Genomic DNA, 19685 nt, shown 5'->3' on the forward strand with positions numbered 1-19685 from the left:
TTCCACAGATTTTCTGGGTGATCTCGGGCAAGTACATTTAAATCCTTCTTGAATTGTGCAAGGGTGTGGGGGGGCGGAATCCATGGATTTAAATTACAGATCAAAAAAGGGACTCTTTTTGCAAATACTAGTCAGAAGTACTTGCAACCACCTCTACACTCTGTATATTGCCGTAGTCACATTAACTATAAGATCACACATGTGTAAAGGGACAGAGCTGGTGTGCCTGAGGGCCCAATTCTGCTATGTTACACTAGTGTAAACTGGGAGTGACTTTCCTGACGTTAGTGCTGCCGCCGGATTTATACTGATGTAACTGGGAGCAGAATCCGACCCCCTGGATCTGAATTTGCTGAGTGCTGTGAGATTAAAATCTCAGCTCAAATGCTGCCCTAATGTCTTTTTATTTATTCAGATATATGCATAATGTATATGGACAAAAACCCACTGCCAGCTTGTGGGGAGAGAGTCATATTTCACAATGTCACCAGAGAGCAATAATTTAACTAAAGCAAATATCTAGACTCCATATAACATCAGAGCTGTGAAATAGGGACTTTTTAAAAGCTTTAGACACTAGAACAGAGTCACATGAATAAGCAGGGCTAAAAATGCCAGCCCTTTACACACTTAGCTAGTGGCCATCTTAGATTAGAGGAAAACCACAGTGTTTCTAATAATGTTTTGTTCTCTTCATGCATAAATCTCCAAGGGCTTTACAATGGTGCGAGAGAATCATCATCCGCATTGTACAGAGGGGGAAATGAGACAAAGCAGCTTGCTGACTTGCCTATGACCACCCTGCAGGTCTATATCAGGCAAAGGCATGGAACCCAGGGGAAGGATGGTCCAGCAGTTAGAATGCTAGCTTACACCATAGGAGACTCAGGTTCAATTCCCCACTCTGCCACAAACTTCCTATGGGACGCTGGGCAAATCATTTAGTCTCTCTGTGCCTTCATTTCCCATCTGTACAATGAGGGATGATAGACCTGCCCTCATGGGGATGTTGTGAGGATAAATAAAGATGTTATGGGGAGGGATAGAATCATAGAATCATAGAATCATAGAATATAAGGGTTGGAAGGGACCCCAGAAGGTCATCTAGTCCAACCCCCTGCTCGAAGCAGGACCAATTCCCAGTTAAATCATCCCAGCCAGGGCTTTGTCAAGCCTGACCTTAAAAACCTCTAAGGAAGGAGATTCTACCACCTCCCTAGGTAACGCATTCCAGTGTTTCACCACCCTCTTAGTGAAAAAGTTTTTCCTAATATCCAATCTAAACCTCCCCCACTGCAGCTTGAGACCATTACTCCTCGTTCTGTCATCTGCTACCATTGAGAACAGTCTAGAGCCATCCTCTTTGGAACCCCCTTTCAGGTAGTTGAAAGCAGCTATCAAATCCCCCCTCATTCTTCTCTTCTGCAGGCTAAACAATCCCAGCTCCCTCAGCCTCTCCTCATAACTCATGTGTTCCAGACCCCTAATCATTTTTGTTGCCCTTTGCTGGACTCTCTCCAATTTATCCACATCCTTCTTGAAGTGTGGGGCCCAAAACTGGACACAGTACTCCAGATGAGGCCTCACCAATGTCGAATAGAGGGGAACGATCACGTCCCTCGATCTGCTCGCTATGCCCCTACTTATACATCCCAAAATGCCATTGGCCTTCTTGGCAACAAGGGCACACTGCTGACTCATATCCAGCTTCTCGTCCACTGTCACCCCTAGGTCCTTTTCCGCAGAACTGCTGCCTAGCCATTCGGTCCCTAGTCTGTAGCTGTGCATTGGGTTCTTCCGTCCTAAGTGCAGGACCCTGCACTTATCCTTATTGAACCTCATCAGATTTCTTTTGGCCCAATCCTCCAATTTGTCTAGGTCCTTCTGTATCCTATCCCTCCCCTCCAGCGTATCTACCACTCCTCCCAGTTTAGTATCATCCGCAAATTTGCTGAGAGTGCAATCCACACCATCCTCCAGATCATTTATGAAGATATTGAACAAAACCGGCCCCAGGACTGACCCTTGGGGCACTCCACTTGTTACCGGCTGCCAACTAGACATGGAGCCATTGATCACTACCCGTTGAGCCCGACAATCTAGCCAGCTTTCTACCCACCTTGTAGTGCATTCATCCAGCCCATACTTCCTTAACTTGCTGACAAGAATACTGTGGGAGACCGTGTCAAAAGCTTTGCTAAAGTCAAGAAACAATACATCCACTGCTTTCCCTTCATCCACAGAACCAGTAATCTCATCATAAAAGGCGATTAGATTAGTCAGGCATGACCTTCCCTTGGTGAATCCATGCTGGCTGTTCCTGATCACTTTCCTCTCATGCAAGTGCTTCAGGATTGATTCTTTGAGGACCTGCTCCATGATTTTTCCAGGGACTGAAGTGAGGCTGACTGGCCTGTAGTTTCCAGGATCCTCCTTCTTCCCTTTTTTAAAGATTGGCACTACATTAGCCTTTTTCCAGTCATCCGGGACTTCCCCGGTTCGCCACGAGTTTTCAAAGATAATGGCCAATGGCTCTGCAATCACAGCCGCCAGTTCCTTCAGCACTCTCGGATGCAACTCGTCCGGCCCCATGGACTTGTGCACGTCCAGCTTTTCTAAATAGTCCCTAACCACCTCTATCTCCACAGAGGGCTGTCCATCTCTTCCCCATTTTGTGATGCCCAGCGTAGCAGTCTGGGAGCTGACCTTGTTAGTGAAAACAGAGGCAAAAAAAGCATTGAGTACATTAGCTTTTTCCACATCCTCTGTCACTAGTTTGCCTCCCTCATTCAGTAAGGGGCCCACACATTCCTTGGCTTTCTTCTTGTTGCCAACATACCTGAAGAAACCCTTCTTGTTACTCTTGACATCTCTGGCTAGCTGCAGCTCCAGGTGCGATTTGGCCCTCCTGATAACATTCCTACATGCCCGAGCAATATTTTTATACTCTTCCCTGGTCATATGTCCAACCTTCCACTTCTTGTAAGCTTCTTTTTTATGTTTAAGATCCGCTAAGATTTCACCATTAAGCCAAGCTGGTCGCCTGCCATATTTACTATTCTTTCGACTCATTGGGATGGTTTGTCCCTGTAACCTCAACAGGGATTCCTTGAAATACAGCCAGCTCTCCTGGACTCCTTTCCCCTTCAAGTTAGTCCCCCAGGGGATCCTGGCCATCCGTTCCCTGAGGGTGTCGAAGTCTGCTTTCCTGAAGTCCAGGGTCCGTATCGTGCTGCTTACCTTTCTTCCCTGTGTCAGGATCCTGAACTCAACCAACTCATGGTCACTGCCTCCCAGATTCCCATCCACTTTTGCTTCCCCCACTAAGTTTAACTCAGTAGCAGTTCAGTGCTATAGCCAGCTATCAACTTAACAGTAACACCCCTATGGCTCAGTCCTGTAGAGTTTAATAGGAATGAAACCAACAAGGTTCTCTAGCAATTAAACAGGATTCTTCTAGAAACTATTCTAAGGAGCTGTAGAATCGAATAGCGATTAATAGCTTTCCATCGGCACATTTAAAAATCTAACCACTCAATAGAATTTTGTTCTAAGGTTCAAATTCTCTCTTAGATTCTCTAGACTACTGTAGTTGGAAGTAAACGCTGTGGAAAGGTTATCACACACTATTCCATTCCATAGGGTTGTCCATACGGGATGCCAGCTCTCCAGTTATTTCCACTGAACAGATTTGCTTCTTCACAGGGGAGAATTCGGAAGAGCAGCCCCCGTGCCCACCCTAACAGGGGGACATGTTAAGCTGGCATGTTATGATGTTATAATACATGAAGAAGCAGCCTTAGGGATGCCTAACCCAGTTATAGATGACTCTAGTAACACTGCAAAGCTGTGTAGACATCAGGTGGTTTTGATGTCACAGGCAATTGGAAGTTCATTGCCATGGTTACGATGATGTCTTAGAAACTATTGGCTGTTTCTATGGTTTTCTGCCATAGTTCTATGGTTTCTATGGATTTCTGCCCCATAGTTTCCTCCCTAATATCCTCCCCCTTGCCCCTTTGTAGTGGGGTGGGGGCTGGTTAAATTCCAACCCACGTAGTCCAAGAGTGGAGACTCCCCCCAGACTACACCATGGCCCAGCAGCTCTGTAGGCCTCGTGAGGGGTTTCAGAGCCTTGAGTCACTTTTTTTTGCCCTACACAGGAGGCAATGGGAATTGCTGAGAGGAGTCAAACCCACTTCCCTTTTCAGACCTCATGTCTGACATAGATTCATAGATTCTATCAATGGTCTGAGGTCAAAGTGGGGGGGCATGTATCTAGTGGGGTCTGTCCTGGGTCAATATTTTAATTAATGACTTGGAGAATGAAGTAGAGAATGGTTATAAAATTTGTGGATGAGACTAAATTGGAGGGGCTGCTAACACTTTGGAGGACTGGATCCGAACTCTAAACGACCTTGACAAAGTGCAGAATTAGTCTGAAATCCACAAGATGAAATTCAGTGACGTCTAGGGCAATATACTACATTTTGGAAGAAAAAAAAATCAAACACATAACTACAAACTGGGGAAGAAGTGGCTAGGCAGCAGTACTGCTGAAATTAAAGTGGGTCACAAACTAAATGAGAGTCAACAACGTGGGGCAGTTGCAAAAGTAGCTAATATCATTCTGGGGTGTATTAACAAGAGTGTCATATGTAAGACACCGGGAGGTAATTGTCCCGCTCTACTCAGCACGTGTGAGTCCTCAGCTGGGGTAGCGTGTCCAGTTAAGGGGGCTACACTTTAGGAAAGATGTGGAGAGTCCAAGGAGAGCAAGAAAAATGATAAAAGGTTTTGAGATCCTGACCTATGTGGAAAGGTTTAACTGGGCATGTTTAGTCTGGGAAAAGAAAACTCCAGGGGACTTAATCAATCTTTACCTATGTTAAGGGCTGTTATAAAGAGGATGGTGATGAATTGCCCACTGACAGTAGGGAAAGTTAGATATTAGGACAAACTTTCTAACTCTACGGCTAGGTAAGCTCTGGAACAGGCTTTGAAGGGAGGTTGTGGGATCCCCATCGCTGGAGGTTTTTAAGAAGAGGTTGGACAAACCCCTGCCAAGGAGGATCTAGGTATATTTGGCCCTGACTCAGCACAGGGGGGCTGGACCAGCCGGCCTCCTGAGATCCCGTCCAGTCCTACGGAAAGTAGGAGGTGCCAGTACGTGTCGACTGACAGGATCTGAGTTCTATCCCAGCTGTCGCTGTGAGGTTTCAAGTGGCCCTAGAGTGCATCCCAGTGCAAGCTGTCACCTTCCAGTTGGCCGCGTGTCACTGTATAGCGGTAGTGCCCAGGACCCACTGGGTTAGGTACAAATACGGTACAAAAAGGCAGTGCCCTTGACCCAAACAGCCGACAATCTAGGTTTGGACTCGTGCAGATTTCGAATCCATTAATACTTTGCTTCCTCACAGGGCTGTTGCAGGTCTTCACTCATATTTGTAATATGCTTTTATCATCCTGAGGAAGGCAAGATACGGCTTTCTAGACCACAGGTATATTCCATCGGGGGGTGCCTCATGAGATTAGAAAATTGGAGGGGAGGGAGGGGGATAGATCTATAAATATGCCCACTGGATGATTCAGTAGTTCTCTCCCCTCTCTATCTTTGGTGAGAGAAAGCGAGAACTGTCTAACAAAAGATGGTGAAGCAGAGGAATGAGGAAACAAGGATATAGCCCTAATCAGGCCCAGCTCTGACTGCAGTGGTCTTGAACAGGATTCTGGAGGAGAGTGAGCAGAGGGGGAAAACCTGGCTAGGTAATGTTAAGTGCCTGAGACAGGGCCATGCACCAGCTGAGCCTAAGAACGAAATTAAAGAAATTTCCTTGATCCCATTTTAATGACTTGACAAGCAGAGCAGCAAAAAGGCATTCGGAGCAAGAGGGCTACTCCGGCGTATTTTTAGCAAAGGGCTTTTTTATAGCTCACTTGTTCTGTACAGTTAATAGACTCCCAGTTTAATGGATCTGTACTGGAGCGTTTCACATGCGACTCCTTGGTGCATAGAAACACTTGTGCGCTTGGAGCACCTGTGCGCACAGCCACGAGTTTTGTATGTGGCACGTGGCACACTCACACGCCCCTTCCACACCTGCACGCACAGCACTGTCCCGCTCGCACGTTTGAACACGCTCGAACGCACGCACAAACAATTGCATCTCTATAATGCATTTGGGTGCAACGACCTTTTGAATGAAGCAATGTTCCCATTCAGAGGGAGGATCCAGCCCTGACAGTCTCAGCCCTAGGGGGACAGACCCTCAACAGCTGTAAATCAATGCAGCCTTTGACTTCACTGATGCTTCATCTATTTACACCAGTTAAGGGGCCGCCCAGGGGAACCTCTTACAGAACGATCTGTAGGACACTCTGCTCAGTCTCATGGAGTTTCCTGGCCTTTATGTGGGTTTTTCCTGAATAAGGGAGAATATGGCCTTGAACTTCAGAAGTCTAGGGTTATTACTAACCAGTTGCAACAAGAGGTTGTTGAGGCTGAGCGCTTAGTAGGGTTCAGTTAAGGGTTGGACACTTTTATGTGGTGAGAAACAGGGCCTCTGATATTCCTCCCATCCTGTTTCTGGGCCCTGGCAAGCTTGCCAAAGCACGGCTCCCATGTGGGATGGGGTTAGGGAGAAGAGAGGCAGACTTGGCCAGAGATCCTGGGAGAGGACCGAGCAGCCAGGGCTGAGGAAACAGGCCAAATTCCATCTGTCAGTATGTCAACACTGCAAAGAGACACCCACCGCTGGCCCGGGCCAGCTGACTTGGGCTTGGGCTAAGAGGCTTTTGAATTGTGGTAGCGACTTTTCATTTGGACAGCAGCCCGAGCTCTGGGACCCTCCCACGTCACAGGGTCCTAGAGCCCAAGCTCCCATCTGAACCTGAATGTCTACATTGCACTTAGCTTGCGCCAACTGGCTTGGGCCAGCAGCTGGTTTTTATTGCCATGTAGACGTGCCGTGTATGTCCCATCCTCCTATTGGCTTGCAATGCAGCCACGCCCGTTCACACCACCCCTCGGCCGTCAGAGCCACCAAACCCCACAATGGCAGGCTTCCGCCAGGCTGTTCTTCCTTCAGGTGCCTCGGGCGGCTGTGCAGTGAGCTAGTGATATTCTCACGCAAGACAAAGCCCCTCATGGTTGGGTGCAGGCAGCGCTTTGGGAAGGGACATGGGAGAGGTGGAGAGACATCAATGTTTGACAGGTTTCAGAGTAACAGCCGTGTTAGTCTGTATTCGCAAAAAGAAAAGGAGTACTTGTGGCACCTTAGAGACTAACCAATTTATTTGAGCCTGAGCTTTCGTGAGCTACAGCTCACTTCGTCGGATGCATACTGTGGAAACTGCAGAAGACATTATATATACACAGAGACCATGAAACAATACCTCCTCCCACCCCACTCTCCTGCTGGTAATAGCTTATCTATGTGGCACCTTAGAGACTAACCAATTTAGATAAGCTATTACCAGCAGGAGAGTGGGGTGGGAGGAGGTATTGTTTCATGGCCTTTGTGTATATATAATGTCTTCTGCAGTTTCCACAGTATGCATCCGACGAAGTGAGCTGTAGCTTACAAAAGCTCAGGCTCAAATAAATTGGTTAGTCTCTAAGGTGCCACAAGTCCTCCTTTTCTTTTTATCAATGTTTGAATGGTCTGAGCCAGTATGACAGACAGGTCTGAATACTGACAGGGCATTCACAGGAGAGACCAGCGGAGGGGACCCCAGGTGGCGGCCTCGCCTCTTATGACTTATGTGCATGTACAACACATGACTTATGAGGAGAGGCTGAGGAAACTGGGATTGTTTAGTCTGCGGAAGAGAAGAATGAGGGGGGATTTGATAGCTGCTTTCAACTACCTGAAAGGGGGTTCCAAAGAGGATGGCTCTAGACTGTTCTCAGTGGGAGCAGATGACAGAACGAGGAGTAATGGTCTCAAGTTGCAGTGGGGGAGGTTTAGGTTGGATATTAGGAAAAACTTTTTCACTAGGAGGGTGGTGAAGCACTGGAATGGGTTACCTAGGGAGGTGGTGGAATCTCCTTCTTTTGAGGTTTTTAAGGTCAGGCTTGACAAAGCCCTGGCTGGGATGATTTAGTTGGTGTTGGTCCTTCTTTGAGCAGGGGGTGGGACTAGATGACCTCCTGAGGTCCCTTCCACCCCTGAGATTCTATGATTTTATGATTCTCTTGCTGCCTTTGCCTCTTCTTGCTCTCTGTCCATTTTCCCAGCATGCTCTGTTATTTGACAATTGTTCCTTGTTAGCAGAGCAGCCACGCTGCGTGGCAGGGGAGAGTGTTGTGTCAGCGTGGGGATGGTTAAGACAAGGGTCTGGGAGTCCTGGGTTTTATTGATTCCCCAGCACCATATTTCTTAGCATTCACCCCTTCTTACTACTCCCTCTGCTGGGTCCTCGGCAGCACAGCGTGGCTCCTAGCAGCTCTCTTGGCTGGGCTTTTCTTATTTCTCTACGGGAGGGTTGGACCATTTTGAAGGCAGCTAGTTAGAATCAGGGGAACAGTCCATCTCTCTGGGCTTTTCTACCAGGCGCATTTCTGCCGAATCCTGGCCCCCTGCCACCCTGTCACGTGAGACGATCTGTTCACTTCCGTTCAAAGTCTGCCACCAGGTAACAGCATCTCCCATTAGGGTGTGTTCAAGCCTAAAAAGATTCCCAAGGGTCCCTCCAGGGGGAGGAGTACAGCTGTTCTTCGCAAGTACATTCCCCTTGCAGTTGGGTTTGTGCAATGGGCCTCTAGGATCCCACCTTCTCCACCATCTGCTGAGACTGACACTATTTCATGGGTGAGGTAATGATCTGTTGCCATGGAAGGGGCTATGATGCAGTCGGCGAGGGCACCAGGCCCTGTTCGGGGGTTTGAGCTTGCAAGGAGCATCCTCTTCCATTTAGATCTGGGCAAGGTTTCCAAGCTTCTAAAAGGACCCAATTCTCTCACAGGGAACGTCTAGCTGACTCAGCCACGCTCCACCTGGCTTCCCGGTGTGGGTCCGTGTGGGTCAGCACCTTGCGTGGCTTCAACTCTAAGCCAGAGGTTGGCCCAGGTTCACATGAAAGGCCCATGGATCTTAGCCACACGGGACAGAAACCAAGGCTGGGCTGGTCACTGAATGCCCAGCGGCAATGAGAGTCCTACCCCCTGGCTCTGCTGCTCGCTCCCAGTGTGACCTTGGATCTGTCAATTTCCCCTCCTGTAAATGGGGGGGTAACCCCCCACCCCCACGAGGATGTGGTGAGGCTCAGCTCCCTGATGTCTGCAGACTCCTGCGGTCTAGAGGGTGCTAGAGAAAGGCAAAGGGTCCGTACGTATCCCAGTTCTAGCGATGGCTTTGAGGGCTACGTCAGGTTGTGGGCTGACATGCACAGACATTACGACGTGTGTTTTGCGGCATGGCGCACGGGGTAATTAGGCAAGGATAAATCCCCATTAATGCTAATGGGAATTATCTGTGGCTAATTACCCCTTTGTGCTGCATCTTCAGTAATAGAACGTGACTTCATCAAAGCCTGTACAGGGGAAAGGAGCTTGTGTTTTCCCCTTTCCTCTGTGCGGGTTCAACTGCCTGCCCCGAAATGTAAACCCCACACCTTGCATACCGTGGGGAGGAGTTGGCTGTGAGGAATTGTGGGGAACATGTCTGCATTAGGGTCTGTATTCCAGGGGGGACTAGCATCCCCAGCTGAGATCAAGGACCTAGGGTGCTGGGTGCTGTACATACACATAGTGTTTCACTATTCCTGCCCCAAATAGCTTATTGCATAAATAGACAGGTGAGGCAAAGGCCTTCTCGAGAGCTCACATTAAATTAGTGCCAGAGCCAGGAATAGAACCCAGGTATCCTGACTCCCAATCTGGGGCTTGAACTACTAGCCCATGCTGCCTTGAACTTTGCTAGCCTGTTCCTTTCTCTTACGGTGCAAAGCAGTGAAGTATCAGGGACCTGGGTTCTAGTCCCACCACTGACTTCTCCCAGGTTAAGGAAGGCTTTAATTGAGCTCCCTCAACTATTTGTTCAAGGAGGCGTGTATCGCCCTCCGGTGGCAAACCAGCTGTATTTACACTAGTTGCAAAGTGACTCAGGCCATGGCTAGCTACGTGGCTAGGCATACTCTATAGAGGACCAGCACACGCTGCAAATCCTAGCAGTTTGCTGGTTTTGGCCCAGCTCTGTTCTGCATCCAGGTAGCAAGAACCCAAGTGAGGAGAAACAGAGAAAAAGATTCCCCATGGACTCAGAGAGGCAAAGCTTCTGAGTTTCTTGCAGCTTTAACGTGGCGATGGATGGAAGCCTGGGGAGGAAGTGGGAGGCTGCTAGAGAGACCAGAAGACTGCAGCTCAAAGACCAGTGCAGCCTCAATGCAAGGATCTGCACAATGTCCCTCACCAATTCATCTCCACCTGGATCTAGATGGACCCCCAAGGAGAGGATATCTCACTATCACTGCCTGTTGTTCCTCAGCTGAGATTGCCAGCAAAGGTGGCAAGCAAGGTGCAGACAACCATTCCCTAGGAACCAGCCTGAGCCCCTAACCTCATTTCACGTAGGGCCTCTAGATGGGAACGCGTTTTTGTCCTCTACAGATCTAAGAGGGCTTGGAGCTCGTGGCCTCAACCTATCCGCTGCAGGAGAATAAGCTGTAATGAGCATGAGCCTTTCTTGTGAAGGGGCAGCCCCGAGAAGACCCCATTTTGGGAGTTGCTTCCCGCTCCACGAAGGGCATGAGAGAGGCAAAAGAGCAAAGCAGAGCTGTTTGCTGCTGTCTCTCTGCTTCCTCATTAATCTTGATTATGGAACCCTCATGCTGAAGTTAATTTTCTTGTAGATGCATATCAGTCATGTAGCTGGGAATCTCTCAAAAGCTAATGAGGGATCGTATCCTTGCCACATTATTACTCTGCTAATTAGTACACAGGCTTCTTCTGAAAAGGTCAGAAGAGAGACGGCAAGAGCCTTGAGATTTTACAGTAGGACAACATCCTCTCTTGTGTCAAACGTAGCAAGAGGAACGTTGGAGACGCTCAGGTCCCTACAAGGATGGGGGACGAGGATGCCAAATTTGAATCTGGATTTGGAACGTCCCCAAAGCATGGTGGGGAGGGGCGTGTTTGAATTTAAGGCTTTGATTTAGGCTCATCTCTAGTTGGGACAGCTCTGAAATCTACAGCAGATAGTATACAGCTACTGTTTTATCCGTACCACTGGCAGGTAGGAGGTGGAGAAGGACAACCATGCTCCCAAATGGGTGACATCTTCATCCCAGGGTAGGGGCACGGGTCATCCTTGAACTGGTTCCTGAGCCCTGCTCTCCTCCTAGAGCAAATGGCAAGGACACATGCAATTCACTCTAAGGAGGGGGAAAATGTGTCCTAAAAAAAAAGAAAAGAGTACTTGATTAAGCACTTGAGAACTGGCAGAAAAATGTCCAACTAAACTATTTCCTGTTGAGAAATGCCACTTTGTTGAAATCAATATGTTTCAGCAAAACATGTCTGTTCCAATAACATTTTCAGGTCAGAACTAGAGTGAGTGAACCCCAAATCCGGCACTGATCCAGGCAGACTGGGGATTTGAACCGGGGTCTCAGCCAGGGGTCCTGACCACCAGGCTATTGGCTATCCAGGGGTGGGGTGCTTCTTTCTCCTGTTGGTTCATGACATTTGCCAAAAGGTCTCATTTCTGTTCAGAGACGGGATGAAAATACATTTCCAAACTTCACACTTCTTGGCAAGGGAATTGTGTTTTGCAGCCCACCCCGATCAGCACAGCACAGCGGTACCACCACGGCTGTCGATTCCCCAGCCGATCCAGTGCTGAGTCTGGAGGCAGCAGGGGAAGGGGCGCGCATGGGGGCGGTAGGACCATGGCTGTGTTGGTAACTTCCAGTGTTTAGCATTTGCCTGAGTGTGGTGGTGGTTAGTCTCCTTGACGGGCTTGCTTCCATCCGCGATCGGGGAGAAGTGACACCACACGCTTGTCTCTGCAGACGACACACCACCCGGCTGCTGATTCGTTAATTCCACCTCACGCTAGTGCCCTGTTAGGATGTGGGGTGCAGCTGCCTTGCCCCATCCTGGGGATGGGCAGAGCTCACAGGGCCTGGACTGTGACTCACTGGGCCTGACCCAAAGCCCACTAAAGTCAATGGAAAAGACCCTTTTTAACAGTGAGCTTTGGAACCGCCCTTGTTCTTCACTTTGGACTGGACGCTACTCGGGATTGCCTGGAGCCATGGGACTAAGGCAGGAGGTAAGATCTCATCCTTCAGCAAGGAGGCTTGCCCGGGGCAGCTGGTGGGGTGGCTTTGCGGCTTGTATGGGGGCGTGTATGTGTAACAGCTGGCAGGATGAGACAAGAATGAAAACCCCTTAGCCACATCCCCCATTTGAACTGGCTGAACATCTGAGTCCCTTCCACCTGGAACCCAGGACCCTGCTGATGTGAGCATGGTTAAAAGTAAATCATTTGGGCTCTTTTTTGTGGACACCAAACAGGATTATTAACAAGCTCCTGTCCCCAGAACCCTGGAGCTGACGATAACCGTCTTGGAACAGGAGTGGAGCTTAATTTCCCAGCACATTCAGGGACTAGCAGAAAACAGACACACACGGTGGTCTTGGTCTAGTTGCTGGTAGACAAGTATCCACACTTCCAAGCATCAGTACCAGCACCCTTAGCAGTGAGAGACTGAGTGGGACACACTGGGATTTGGGCCCCCAATGTAAGGGAAATCAGGCATCTAAATCCCTTGGGCAGCTTTGTCAATTTCCATCTCGGAGCCTAACATTAGGCTCCTAAATTTATATGTAGGCCCCTGGTTAGGTGGCTGGGTTTTCAACAGGGCTGCAAACCCAGCAGCTCCCAGTGACCTGAAAATCTTGACACAAAAGCTTTGCTCAGTCCTAGCGGTGTCACTCCAAGTCATGTATTGATTGATTGCACATCGGTGAGTGGCACCATGGCAGGAGCTTGCATTTTTAACAGGCCACAGGTTTAAAACAAACAAAAGGAAGTATTTTTTTCACACAACGCACAGTCAACCTGTGGAACTCCTTGCCAGAGGATGTTGTGAAGGCCAAGACTATAACAGGGTTCAAAAAAAACCAACCTAGATAAGTTCAAGGAGGACAGGTCCATCAATGGCTATGAGCCAGGATGGGCAGGGAGGGTGTCCCGTGCCTCTGTTTGCCAGAAGTTAGGAGTGGATGACGGGGGATGGATCCCTTGATGATGCCCTGTTCTGTTCATTCCCTCTGGGGTGCCTGGCACTGGCCACTGTCAGAAGACAGGACACTGGGCTAGAGGGACCTTGGGTCTGACTCAGTCTGGTTGTTCTTATGGTCACAGCTACAGCCTGTGTCTGTTCTAAGGATTCCAGTCTCGCCGGCTGCCAATCCAGCCCCTTTCACCAGCCACGAAATTCACACAAAATTAAAAACCAAGCAGAAAGCAACAAAGCCAGACACCCAATACAAGCAACAATATTTTTATCTGGCACTTTACATCACTTACTGTCTGCTTTAACATCCTGGCATTCGGTTGCTGCCCTGCACATTTCTCTGGGCGTGGGCTTGTGATACAGTAGTAAATCTGGAGGCTGTCACAGGTATTTTGCTGCAGGAAAACAACTACTGGTAATTCCTTTGAAATGTTTTGGGACAAACATCTTATGAGGAGAGGCTGAGGGAACTGGGATTGTTTAGTCTGCAGAAGAGAAGAATGAGGGGGGATTTGATAGCTGCTTTCCTGAGAGGTGGTTCCAGAGAGGATGGTTCTAGACTATTCTCAGTGGTAGACGAGGACAGGACAAGGAGTAATGGTCTCAAGTTGCAGTGGGGGAGGTTTAGGTTGGATATTAGGAAAAACTTTTTCACTAGGAGGATGGTGAAACACTGGAATGCGTTACCTAGGGAGGTGGTAGAATCTCCTTCCTTATAAGTTTTTAAGGTCAGGCTTGACAAAGCCCTGGCTGGGATGATTTAATTGGGGATTGGTCCTGCTTTGAGCAGGGGGTGGGACTAGATGACCTCCTGAGGTCCCTTCCAACCCTGATATTCTATGATTCTATGATTCTATGATCTACATCTCAAACTTCTTCTCTGCACTGTGGGTCGCTGTTGTGTCGTAGGGTTAGGTCATGGGGGAGCTCTCCCAGGGAGAGGGCAGCGAGCGAGAGCCACGTCACGCATTTGCAAGGAGACCCCAAGTTGTGTCACACTCACTGGGATCTGGGTTTCTCGCTATGTGATCAGAGGTTTGTGGTTCTGTGGTTAATGCACTGGACTGGGACTAAGGAGACCTGGGTTAGATTCCCAGCTCTGTGACAGATTCACTATGCGATGTTGGGGAAATCACTTGATTTGTTAGTAAAGACACGAAGAGCAGCTAGGGCAGAGCCTCCTGGAGTGACCAAGAACGAACAGAAGAGCAAGGGTTTCTATTCTACAGATGGAGGCCCTGTGGGATCCAGCACCCAGAGGTCCCTCTGGTTGGTTCTCAGTGTGTTTCATTGTCTAGATCACCCAGGAAGGTCTCTGTTGACACATTTGAGAGCAATTGTGACAACGAACCTCAGAAATTCCATCCTGGACCTGAGAAACCTTCCTGACAAAAGTTTTGTCAAAACTGCCCCTTTTGCAGGACAAGTATCGGATTTGAGGAATTGCCATTTTCTGACCTAAAAATAAAAAAATCCCAACCCGCTCGAGATCGGACTCATTTTGGTTGTTAAGGAGCCCACAGCACTTTCTGCAAGAGAAGGCGTGAGAGCTCTCGCATCCTGGCCCAACCCCCAGTTCAGATGACAAGCAGCAGGACGATTTAAATACCCTACCACGGGGCATGTGCTCTTCATCTGCCCGAAACATTTCAGCATCCCCGTAGGCTGGCTGCATTTCAGTGCTGGGCAAATCATCTCCAGCTCATAGATGACTTCTGGGCACGAGGTGCAGTCTAAAAATAAAAACAACAAGGAGTCCGGTGGCACCTTCAAGGCCTCGTTGTTTTTGTGGATACAGACTAACACAGCTACCCCGCTGATTCTAAAAATAAGGCATCATTATTTCTGTTTAATGGGGAGCGAAGTATGAGGTAAATGGTGGTTCAGTGCTGGGTACTGACGGGGCGGAGATATGCCCCCTAAGGAGACATCTTGGAATGCCTTCTACAAAAGCTAACGGAACCATGTGGGTCAGGCATGCTTGGTTATCCAGACACAATGGGTTTACCATCATTCTCCAATTTGCTCGACTCAGCCTTAGGTCAGAGTCAGTTCCTTGGGCACGGGCAAGTGTAGGTTCTTTCACAAGGCCATATTTGCAGTGAATTTACCAGCACCTTCCCTGTAAAGTGTGGAGAACTTGGTACACGACGGACATGGGTTTGCATGGAAGGCGCCGTCATTGTCAGCCCCCTCGCCAGCCCTCAGGCTACTCTGTGGTTAATACCTCAGCATCACAAAGCGTGAAAGATCAGTTTGTTTCAGGAACGGCTCTCTGGAGCATTCCCTCTTCATCTGAGGGGATGTTTATTTTTTTTATTTCAGAGAGTAATGCAGTCATTAAGAATTAATCTGCCTTGGGTTTGCAAGTGTGGAGAAGCAGCCAGAACATAGCTTCCACGGCCCCATCTGTATTTCAGAGCGGCAGATATTCCAGACCACACAGGTTGGGAGGGGGCAAGTTTTCCCTCTAATTTGCCCCCTAAATTTTCCAGAGAAATATCCCTTTTCTTAAAAAAAAAAATCCAGTCTCACGAAAATAGCTAGGCGATTTCAGATGGAAGGAGCAGTCCAGGGCAGCTAGGGTGGGCAGTGGCCCCAAACCCTGCCTCTGCGAGCCATATGCTCTTTGCGAAGAAATGTGCAGCCCCAGACACAGTGCTCCCCAGTGTGGATTGCTGTCATCAGGGGTTAAAGAATGAGAATGGGGTGGCCCCAGGGCTTAATTTGTGCCAGGACTGAGCCCTGGCATCTCCAGGCTTGGCAGTCCATAGCCCCTGCACTTCTGGGCTTGCAGGGGCTATGGACTGCCAAGTGTCCGTTATGAATGTAAAAATCCTGCTCGAGCCCTGGCACCTAATTGCATGAACCCCGGCACCTCTTTCATTATAAATGAAGCCCTTGGTGGCCCCTCTCGGCTAAAACAGAGCCAGCGCTGTCCGTTTTCACGCCGGCTGGAGTAAGTGGGGCTCCCCCGCAGCACCCTCTCCTCCTGGGCTGGACCTCGTGGGAGCTCCCCCTCCTGTTTCAATCCACTGCGACACCCGCCCCCCCACAGCTATAGCTTCCCCCACGGCCCTGGGCGCAGGGTTTAGAGGAAGCCACGGCAACCCCAGCCGAACCTAAGCTTGAACTGGGCTGCAGTCAATACCAGCCAGACAGGCGCCTTTGTACTCCTCCACTTCCTTTCAGAGGGGAATCCCCTGCTGTCCCCGGGCAGGGAAAGCTGGGGTCACCCGCTCCCTGAACCAGAAGAGCCGCCCCCGGTGACAGCCCTGCTTTGACACCATAGCGCTGGGCCCTGCACTTGGAAGGCTGGGGAGGTGGGAACCCTTTTAGCAGTTGCTACCGGAGCTGGGGAAGCAGAGAGCTGAAAGCCGCTCTGGCTGCACCTTCTGTATCCTTCTTGCTCCCTTGTGGACCCAGAAGGTCTCTGTTTCTCTGGGCTGCAGTGACGGACAGGCCATAGTCAAAACTGTCCCCACCAGGCAGGGGACTCTGCTAATGGGTTCCGTTCCTTCTTGAGTCTGGCCAGCCGGGGGCAACAAAGGCAGGGAGTCAAGACCTGTCCAGCTGTCATGAAAACTAGATCAGGCTTCAAGCTTGTTCTTTGCTATTTACCTCACAACACAAAATAAGGAGCCAAATTCTTTGCTGCTGCAACTCCGCTGGAGTCAATCGAATTACGCGAGGAAAGAATTTGGCTCGTGTTCTGCAGAATAAGCATCAGCTACATAGAAAAGGCCCTTCTGGGCAAGAAGAACAGGATGCCCAAACTGTTCAGGAATCTTTCCAGTCCTTGTCTGCTAATCCACCTAAGTGGAAAGAGGAGACCCCACTTGCTTGCCTTCCTGTATGTGCAGGCAGTGTCTGGTTTCACATTGCGTGTGTGTGTGTGTGAGAGAGAGAGCTTAAACAAGTTCTCTTTTACATCATTATTTATCAGGCAGATTCCACAAAAATCATAAGAGCATTAATAATATCTGCATGTTCACTAGCAAGTCGGCACATTTGCCTTCCCTTAAAGGACAGTGTGACTTTCCCAGGGTGAAAACCTTCCTTTCTGCATCTCTAATTCTGAGCCAGTTCCAGAGATTTTTTTTTTTTTTTACCTGCTGTTGACTTTGCCGTCTGCTTCTCGCAAGGCCTCTTTTATAAAGGAATGGTGAACAAGAGAGAACTGATAGGAGGAAAAACAAGCAAGCCAGGAAAGGATGGCGTAGACTGGTCTGTTCAAAGTGCCCATTTATCCATTGAGGTGTATTAGAGGGAGACTCCCACAGCTCTAACTGATCGATACAAATTGTATCTCTCTGAGAGACATTAAAAATCCAGCTGCCTGGAGAGAATGCTTGTATAATGGTGGAGAAACTGAGCACAGGTATATGGGTAAGGAGGAGAGGGGGAAATGGCGTATGCCAGAGGATCCCAAGCCTTTCCCAAACTGACCAACTGCAAGCAGGAGGAACAAGATGAAAGGTGAGATGGTCCCTAAAGAACCCAGCCATCCTGCACTCTGTGTGACATCCAGCTTCTGAATTCCAGCTCCATCCACGCCTGTCATCAGTTTCCCTTTTGTAACGAGAGAAGGGCCTGAGTCCTGAAGTTAGGATCTGGAATTGGATCCAGCTCTGAAGATTGTGGGTGTTTTGGACTAGATGCCCTGTTACAGAGAGAGACCCAAATTTTGATCTGGTCTCCCAGATTTCCAGGCCATTTGGATTGGGTGTTCTGGTTCGTTGTATTACAGAGACGGGCCCAAGCCAGGGTTTGGATCAGGATTTCCTTAAAAGTTAGGGGGAAGGTTCAGAACTGGTGTTCCAACTGCCCTCCATGCTTCTGTATGAGAGCCTGCCTCCTGGTTCAAGAAATGCCTAGTACACAGCAGAGACGGCAAAGCTGGAGTATGTGGCATTAAACACCTGCTGATTATGGTACCAAACCTGTGAAATCTGGGACTTAAGGAGGCCTTGAGACAAACACTGGCTGAAGTTTAGGCTGAGCTTGGTGATTTATAACCGCTAATAATATCTGCAGCTCTGCAAGCTCACACTGTGATAAGGGACATCAGACTTCAAGCTTCAGGGTGGGAACTGGTCTCGTGTGGGAGTCAGGAAGGGATTTTTCCTCCTATGGTACCAGACTTCAAAACTGACAAGATGCATTATGGATCAGCTGGCTTCTTTTACAGGATCAATGCTGTGGCCAGTACAGGTTACAGGACTAGATGGAGCATTGGGCTCAACCATTACAGCAAACCCTGTATTTCTATTTCGGAGACAGGCCTGCTGCACAGCTCAGAGCTGAACCACCCTGCAGTAGAGGGAAGTTTGGATCCACATCTTAACTTCACAGCTCAGGAGGAGCAAACCCCCCCCCCACCCCAGCAGCTGCCAGTCCAACTGGCATTTCACCCACTGCAATACCCTCTGCTGGGGGGTACCTTCAGGGCAGCCGAGCCACGTGGCCTGTTGGAAGGGTGCACAGGTGTGCATTTGTGGAGCTCTCCCGGCACATCTCTTATCACGTTTGGTGGTATCCAGAGTGGCTCATTTGGTGTCAGATGTTTCCCTGCAAGACCCCATTCTTATTGCATTTGGAAGCCCAACTGACTGCAGCTTTCTGCCTATTTTAGATACTTATGGCTCCCATTACCATGCTTCCCAAGCATGGATTTATCCTCACAGCACCTCTGTGAGATAGGGCAGTGCTATTAGCCCCAGTGTATAGATGGGGAACTAAGGCATCTTGCCCCAGGCTAGGGACTTGCCCCAGAACAGCAGGAATTTGAACCCACAGTTTCCCAAGTCGCAGGCAGGTGCCCCTAACCATTGGGCCATCCTGCCTTTCAACAGTCTGTTCTAAGTGGCTCATTCTGAAGACAGAGCCTCAGACTTCATTATTTTCTTGCCACGCTCTGTTTCTTTATACTCGTGTCAATACAGACATGCAAGACCCAAAAGCTACAGCAGCATCTCACTGGCAGGGGACCTGCAGAACTGTCAAATCCATGATCAAATAAAATTAGACCTCATTAACATACAACCTTTGCCTCATTCCTTTGCAATATGTAACCAAGGCTTTCACTGGAGGATGAAAAAGGGCAGAGAACCCATTTCACTCTAAAGAATTTTAAGAACGAATTGATTTCTCTTTTTCCCTTTAGACATTGATATATTCTGGGGCTGGTTTTCAGGGGGTTGGCTTATTTAAAATATAAATCTTAACCGAAAAGATTTAAAAATCACGATAGCACTTACTGTGGTTTTCCACCATGACTCTCAAAGCACTTCACGAGGCATTCATACACTACCATGAAGGCAGTTTAAGAATCTGTGTACAATAGAATAGTGCAAAGGTGTGTAAATGTCATTATACATATTTTCCGGATGGGGAAACTGAGGCCATACCTAACTAAAAGTATGATTTTTTTTTAAAAT

This window comes from Caretta caretta, chromosome 18, assembly GCF_965140235.1.
Source record: "Caretta caretta isolate rCarCar2 chromosome 18, rCarCar1.hap1, whole genome shotgun sequence".
NCBI lineage: Eukaryota > Metazoa > Chordata > Testudines > Cheloniidae > Caretta > Caretta caretta.